This window comes from Ruditapes philippinarum, unplaced genomic scaffold, assembly GCF_026571515.1.
Source record: "Ruditapes philippinarum isolate M1 unplaced genomic scaffold, ASM2657151v2 ctg673_1_1_1_1, whole genome shotgun sequence".
In the NCBI taxonomy this organism is placed as follows: Eukaryota; Metazoa; Mollusca; class Bivalvia; order Venerida; family Veneridae; genus Ruditapes; species Ruditapes philippinarum.
This window is the reverse complement of record NW_026864324.1, coordinates 20,193-29,114: the sequence shown is the minus strand read 5'-3', so window position 1 is coordinate 29,114 and position 8,922 is coordinate 20,193. Positions and strand designations below refer to the sequence as shown.

Below are 8,922 nucleotides of genomic sequence, written 5' to 3'. Positions count from 1 at the left end.
TGTCTTTGTAATATGCTGAATTATTTATTATGTTCGCACCATGCATAGAAATGTTAAAGTCAATTATTTCCTTCATCCGTTTTCCTTTTCTTGGAATAAAACTGGAATTACCAGTTAAACTTTCCAACAATCTTCATTTCTACCAAATGAATTTATAGGAGCTAATGTTCAATACTAACATATGTGTAAAATAAATAAATAATATGTGTTTATATTTAATAATTTATGATTTTCATACCGTTACCATTATAGATACTCTGTGATCATTAACATTGTTAATATTGTGCCTGATTTTATTATAACTGTAAAGAAAGTGCCCTTCTTTTCGGGTAAATAAAGATTAACATTGACATGGGTAAAGATGTAAAGAATGATACTAACTGAATTTTAACCAGCGCTAATGTTTAAAAAAAATGTGTTATATTTGTGACCATTTATCGTTCATTGACACATATTTTCAGCTTTGAATTTCTTAAAACAATTAATTATTGAAGAAAAATATGATAACTTTATATAACAATACATCACCTGATGTTAAGCCTTTCACTTGATAAGTAATTAGACTATCATTTGTATAAATGTCAAATCGTTCATGTTGCCATTAAATGTGATAGATAACTTTAGAGTGGTTTACGAATTAGACAATTTTCAAAATTGTAAATACAGACCGTTTTACCGAGAACTGATAGAATGACTGCTTTTTTTAAAGATAAACTTTATAATAGAGGCAATGACGTGCATCTCAGAAAATTATTCTTACTTCTTAAGCTGGTCATCAAAAACTGTTCAAGAACATTTATTGTATTCTATAAACGGTACGCAATAAGGTCCAAAACAAAAAACCAAATAAAAATACTACAAAACATAAAAACAAAAAATAATTTTGAAATAAAAGTTAATCTCAACATTTAGTTTGAAGAAAATTCTGAAATGGGAATAAGAGCAGACATAAAGTCTGATATTTGATTTTTTTTTACCTTTAATGTGACATTGAACTTGCGTGGCGGCGTCATATGTTCTGCACATCCGCTTGTTGAGGTGAAAATTTGAGACCAGTTTGTAGAAATTCAAGGGAATTTGGATTTATAGAGCGGACACGAAATTGTTTAATTATTTTACATTTGATCTCCAAGCGTAATCTTGACATTTAGTTGGCACAGCGATGTCATGGGTTCTACACATTGCCTTGTTGAGATAAACAACAAGATGGTGACGGAAGGACGGAGGCGACAACGTGTTTACAGTATAGCACCCTTCACATTATTTGGTGGGGTATATTGAGCAGTACCAGAATGCTATAAATTGTTACACTGTCGAATATTTCCTGATGCTCACTGTGGTATTTTCTTTTCATGTTTTACTAAAAATCGTGCTGAAAATCAAGAAGAGACCTAGTTTAGCATATTTTGTTTGATAAAGCGGTGTATGGTTAAAGAAATAAGTTGAGTTTTTTTTCTGAGAAAAGTCTCAAATAACAAAATGCAATTTATGGGTGTTAGAGAGGAATGTAATGGTTTAGCATGAACAGGTTGAGAGAAGATGTAGTAAAAACATTTTTCAGTGACACGTTAATTAAGAAACTTGTCGCTAAAACACGATTTTAATTTCAGACTTGTATCAATTTACATTCTTGCACTAGTTTGTCGGAACATTTTTAATCAAGAGCCAATGAACTTTTCAGTGAAAAAGTCAAAATATACGAGAAGTTCATCTACGAAACATTTACTTATTGATTTAAAAATAGTATCTTACTGTTGTAACAGTTTCTAAGATACTACTTTAAGTCGAAAAATATTAACCACTTACTTTCAGTTTCAGTAGGTTAGGAGCTAAACGGTATGGTTGAATATAACGTCTAATTTATTTACATTTACCTTCATTTTTGTGTAGACAATTTTAATGCATGTTTCTATCTAATTTTAGAAGAAAGGTCGCTTTTTGTCAAATAAATTAGAATAATTGTGTTGTCTATGCAATACTGTTTTTTTTAAATTTGCATTAAAGCTAAATATTTTCTGACAAATTAGTTTTTTTATATTAACAACGTCACAACATTGAATAAATAAATAATCAAACCAATAACTGTTAAACCATTTTGTCACTTTATTTTAGTATTTATTCATATTATAAAAACTATTTTTACCTATTGAGCCATTGATTGCGTTCTGACATTAAATAGTCAATAATTATATTATATTACACTAAAATGTATTTGGCGTTTGAATAAAACGTCTGCTTTTGGTTAAATTTCTTTCAACAACTGTAGGATTGATATATCATTTTTTATTGGTATCATGTTTGAATTCTTCAAGACATACATTTTAATGTTTTATAATCCTCGCTGTAAATTCAAGAATTCAAAGTAAAGATTAAATACATATTTTGGTATCATATCGAATGAAAATAAATCTAGTTTGTCTAATGAATACATATAAATATAAAAAGGTTTTAATGTAGCAAAAAAATAAAATACAGATACAAAGAAAAGTCATATGCAAATGACATAATGGTTGTGTCTGTCTGTTGTCGTAAAACCTGAAACGAAATCTATTTCTAGGAGAAAAATGATGTTTCGCATTACATGCAATGATCTTGCAAGACAGTATGGGGAACAGTTAAAACACGACTATTTCATAAGTGCAAAAAGGACGAATGTTTGGCATGATTTTGTCTACAAAGCAGTTGTGAAGCATTTAATGACTCTGGACGTTATAAACGTGTTTCATAGTTGTGGGATTCAATACTGTTACGTTGAGAAATAATATCTCCCACGTGAATGTCTAGTACTTATCAAAAGAATATCAATATATATCAGGAAAAAAGTGATCCTTCGGAAGCATTTAAAGCAGCAAAATTACAAGAAAATTGCAGACTCAGTTTGACAGTTTGATCGAGTCTGTACATGAGGGATAATGAAAAAATGCTACATGCCTTACGCCCCTAGCACCGGCTTGAGAAGATTGACTTCTACAAGTTTCGGTCAGTGTTGGACCATTTCATTTAGTCAATTCCGTCACGATAACATGAAAATCTCGTGTTGCATACCGAAGTTTAAAACAAAATGATAAAATGCACTGAATATTATCTTGTAGAAATGTTGGACTTATTTGATTAAAAATTCAATAGTTTATTTTATTAAATGTAAAACTAAATACGTTTCTTACATTATATGGCCGTTGTCAAACAAGCAGACTGCAAAAACCTTTTAGTAAACTTTACTAGAAATGTATATTTTACTTTTATGTTCGGTTTATTGTACGGTAAAATATAAGAAATAGTACACATTAATTCGGATGATAGTCCTTCGGCTGGCTTCGGTCCATTAATGTTTGCGTGCTAACAGATCAGTTACTTTAACGCTATGGAACCCTCAATGTTGTGTACTTTTTCTTTAAAGGTTATATATATTCATTATAAGCTATACATACAGATTTTGACAAATGTTGTTAAAGTTCATATGATACTGTTTAAAAACTAACTTAATAATGTTCAAATGTTGTTATAGTTCATATGAAACTGTTTAAAAACTAACTTAATGTTCAAATGCTGTTATAGTTCATATGAAAGTGTTTAAAAACTAACTTAATAATGTTCAAATGCTGTTATAGTTCATATGAAACTGTTTCAAAACTAACTTAATGTTCAAATGCTGTTATAGTTCATATGAAACTGTTTAAAAACTAACTTAATGTTCAAATGCTGTTATAGTTCATATGAAAGTGTTTAAAAACTAACTTAATGTTCAAATGTTGTTATAGTTCATATGAAACTGTTTAAAAACTAACTTAATGTTCAAATGCTGTTATAGTTCATATGAAAGTGTTTAAAAACTAACTTAATGTTCAAATGTTGTTATAGTTCATATGAAACTGTTTAAAAACTAACTTAATGTTCAAATTGTGATATAGTTCATATAAAACTGTTTAAAAACTAATTTAATGTTCAAATGTTGTTATAGTTCATATAAAACTGTTTAAAAACTAACTTAATGTTCAAATGTTGTAATAGTTCATATAAAACCGTTTAAAAACTAACTTAATGTTCAAATGTTGTTATAGTTCATATAAAACTGTTTAAAGACTAACTTAATGTCGCTTTTTTGGAGAGATGTATGCAGTAAAACAGTTTTTCATTAAAATTTTCTTATTTTAGAATGTAACAATTAATCACTATAAAAGATTTCCAAATGAATAATTTAACGCTTTTTGAGCTTCATAAAAAGTAAAAGTGAAAACGTTAAGAGATATTACAATGATTTTTACATTGTGCCCATCCGACTGTGATAGTCACAATATCATGCACAAATTATCAAATGTAAAAAAGGTAGATTTGGTTAGGCTCCCGGTAAATTCAAGGGATGGTCTTTTCTTATGACATTTAGATTATCTTTCAACGTTTTAAAATAGAAAAATAGATTGAAAACTAAATACAGAAAGGTATTTTTCAATTTCCAGAAAAGAAATCTGTTCACTTGAATAGTGTGATACATTTATGGTTTAAACATTAAACTCTTCAAGTTACAGAAACTTTTACTTTAAGATATATGTTTATAAACACCAGGCATAAAGGTCATTTACGTGTATGTATTTCCGTCTGGGAGAGACTGCAGGAATTATGTAATTGAATTACAAACATATCGTGTATATGTGACTAATCTAAACCATTTACTGTTTAAATATGATTAAAGTTAGTGTTTCGTTTAATTTGAATCTAGTAAATTTGATGTAAAAGATGTCATGCGATCATCTGAAAGTTTCAATCAAATTAGTTCTGAAAATCAGTATTCGAATTTGGAGCATTAAAACAGTTAAAATACACCAAAACAACACATATTTTTTTTAAACAGACACAAATTGTTAAGTTAGCTTATCATCTCATTCAATATAACTGGTTTTAGTACTTCAGAATGATTATTTTAAAATGTCTTTGTAACGATAAGATAATTAAATTATGTTAAAGTATAATATGATCATACATGGTCATCAATATTACACTGCTTGCAAATATAGGATAATATAAGACTATGTATTATTAAGTATATTGCACGTGGAAATTAACTAGGTTTTTATCTAGCGAATGCTTAAAAAAACTCCCGCTCTAACACGCCGCCCGAAGATATGGGCATATTTAGCCTCAACGTTATACATAAGTGATTGAAAAGGAATGTTTTATTGTATATCCAGTAATGTTTGTTATGGTTTGCTTTAAGGCGCACCAACACAATTTAGGTTATATGGAGCCGAAACAGAAACAATGATTTGGGTTAACCTCTTTTATGGCATTATTACAGTGTGACAAAGCAGCAGTAAATTTTGCAAACATTACCAAACTTTTGAGTTAGCCAAATAATAAATCAAATATAATTAATGAAATAGATATGAAAAATAATAAATTTAACAAAGTAATAACACACTGTTTTCTAGTCAGGAGATGAACTTTGTTTAATGCTTTGCTGATATACAAATATTTTATTGCTTGCGAATTGTTTACGCACTGGAGCAACATATGGAAACTTTTATAGCATGAAATGATTATATTTAATCATTGTTTATTACTGTAAGAGGATTATATAACAACTATTCGGAATCATTTTCGTAATGAAAACATTATTTAATCAATATTTATGCCGCCTCTGTTTTGCGCCGACCTATTTATGTAACGTACTGCCAAATGGTTAGAAATTCCATAAATAAATTACCTCAGTTGTCTCCAATTTTAATACAATGTTAAATTACGTGGCATTTAAACTCTGCCGAAAATAAGTTTTAAAGGATGCTTTCAATTTATTTTCGTATGCTACTATCGACTTCAAACGGTTCAAAATCAGTTTATTTTGGTTTATACCAGACATTTTTTTCAAGTAATTTTTTGGATAAAAATGTTAAAGGTCCATTATGCCTCAGAAATGCTATCATTTTTATTTCTCAACAACTTCCTATTTTTAGGTATATTGCTACAGCTTCCAAACAATACTCATTTGCCATAAAGATGAACTTTCTTTGCTTCTGTTGCTTTGTAGCAATTGGTATAGTTATAGTGAATTAGTATTTTGTATGGAAGTCAGAATACTATTTTGTTACATTTTGATACATTTACGACACAATACTGCACATTTAACATTACTTTATTCAAGTGTAAAACATCTAACTTGCTCTAAATCAAATATTGAAACACTATTTAACCCATGTTTAACACTTCTAAAGATTTTAAAAATATGTATTATAGTTCTCAATTAACTCATATTACATTAAATTATATAAACATTTTGTAATGTATCGAGTCTTATCTGCCTCTATAGCTCAGTGGTAGAGCACTGGTCTCGTAAACCAGGGGTCGTGAGTTCAAACCTCACTGGAGGCATGTTTATTTTGATTTGTTGTCATTGTCAAATAACAGTCACGATTCTTTTATTTTCGTGATATTTGACAGTCGTAATCGACTTAACGAGAAAAGGCGAACCAACAATACGTTGCAATATGGGTCATAACGATATGCAGATATTTCAGTTATTTTACTCTGTAAGAATCACGATAAACGGAAATAAGAACTTTTTTTATTAATGACCGACTTGCACATTGATATTTCCATTTCGAGAATGACTGAATGAACACTTATGAATATGTGAAGTATTTTATATATTGAATTAAGTTTTTGATAATTGTCTTGGACCCTATTTGTGTAGCATTTTACGAATCTATTGCCAAGCGATTTGAAGTATAAGATTATAAAAAAATATATACACAAACTATCTTAGAAATCAGTTCAATTTGAATGAACAGTTTCACTTCAACGAAACAAATTAAATTAAAGATAATAGATATTTAATTATTTAGATTTAAAGAACCTAACTTTTCTATTGTTCACAATATAATGTTCAAGTCGATTATTTACTTTATACGTTATACTTTTCTTAGGAAAACCTTTGCATTACTGAAATATAAGTAAACACGTCGTTTTCTGGTGAATTAAACGGTACTATTATAGACAATAGAGCAAAGACAAACGCATTACGAAGGTCCTGTGTTGCTGGTAAGTGTTTGGAATAAAAGTACCTCATTGCTGTATATCTATATTACTTGTGGATCTTTCTGAATATTCTAGGTGGTATTTTATAATGTAAGTTGTACTGAATACAAATATGTGAATCTTGAAGATATAAAGATCTATTTCAGTACATTTCTTCAACTATACATGCATCGATAATGGTTAAAGAAGCAATATGCAATGTAACTTTTTTTCCAGGGAAAGTAATAATGAAGTAGCAAATGAAAAGTAGCAAATTTATGGGTGTTAGAGGGTATTTCTAATGGATTAGTACGGACAGATTGAGAGAAAATATAGTAAAAAAAAACATTTTTCAGTGACAAGTTAATTAAAAAGCTTGTCGCTCAAGCACGTTTTATTTTCATTTGTAAATAAAATTGCTCTAAATTGTGCGACACAGAATTTCAAATAAGCATTAAATTGAAGTAACATTCTTGCACTTTTTTTGTCTGAACATTTAACATTTAGAGTACACTTTTCAAGAAAAAAATGTCATGATTTATATGTGTACATCAATGAGAACTTCACAATATAGAACAGTAATAATATCTCCCTTTGACTCATTACAAAAATTAAGGTAGTAATTAATGACAAAATTGTTGAAACGCTGTAATTAAGGAGACATTGTCTTCATTTTACAACAATATCCTCCTTAAGTTTTTCCAGCAGGTGCAAACATGACATAAATACAACTGCATCAGTTTCTAGACAAAACGTTTATTTCTTTTAATGAACAATCTATACCGCTGGATGTTATTGACATGTAGCCAAATTGACATTTTACGACTTTAATCACTAAATAATTGGCAACATAGGAAGTGAGAAATATTATATTTTCAATAACTCAGATTGAGTATTAATACTTACTTTGAATTACATTGTACAATTAAATATGTTTTGTTCGCTACATTCTTAAGTGAAATATTTGTTATTGCTGTTTATAAAATATCAGCAAAATGCTAAAATACAAAACAAAAATATCGATTTTTAAACGATTTAGCTTTATAGTTAAGACTATGATGTTATCGGTAACTTATAAAAACAAAATACAATTTTGATATCAATGGATTTCAGTACAATTATAATATATTTACTTATATTAATCCAAATGATGATTTAACATTAAATAAGTTGTGTGTATGGTTCATACCAGATTGTTTTAAAGTATTTCCGAAGTATTTGATTATTAAACAAAATTTATTTTGACTTATTTAACAATAACTGCCTCTATAGCTCAGTGGTAGAGCACTGGTCTCGTAAACCAGGGGTCGTGAGTTCAAACCTCACTGGAGGCATGTTAATTTTGTCATCGTCAAATAAAAGTTACGCAAGTCCGTATTCCATGCTTTTATTTTCGTAATATTTGACAGACGAAAATAAGGTGCCTTCCAAAAAGGCGAATACGTTGCAATATGGGTCATAATGAAACGCAGATATTTCAGTTATTTCACGCTGTAAGAATCACGATAAACGGAAAGAACTTATTTTTATTAATGACCGACTTGCACATTGACATTTCGGGAACGGCTGAAAACGTATGAATATGTTAAGTACTATATATATTGATATACAGTGAAAAAGATTGTCTGGGACCTAGTTTGTGTGGCATTTTACGAATCTGTTGTCAAGAGATTTGACTTCTAAGTATATTAAGATTATAAAACAAATTCATTGACAAAAATACAATTTCATTGTAAAGAACAGATTCACTGCAACGAAACGAAATAAATTAATGATAATAAACATTTAATTATTTAGTGTCTTATATTTAAGCATTCTCCCTGTTTCTAGTGTTCGTTTCATGCAATATAATATTAAAGTCATCCGTTATACTTTATTTGGGAAAACCTTTGCATTATTTAAATATATATGCAAACA

At 28.8% G+C, this 8,922-nt stretch overlaps 2 non-coding genes across 2 annotated transcripts; both read left to right on the top strand.

Moving 5' to 3' along the window:
* Positions 1-6,288: 6,288 nt before the first annotated feature.
* Trnat-cgu (transfer RNA threonine (anticodon CGU)) lies at positions 6,289-6,360 on the top strand. Its single transcript has one exon. It is a non-coding gene; the product is annotated as a tRNA-Thr (tRNA).
* A 1,907-nt stretch (positions 6,361-8,267) lies between these two features.
* Trnat-cgu (transfer RNA threonine (anticodon CGU)) lies at positions 8,268-8,339 on the top strand. Its single transcript has one exon. It is a non-coding gene; the product is annotated as a tRNA-Thr (tRNA).
* The last annotated feature ends 583 nt before the right edge of the window (positions 8,340-8,922 follow it).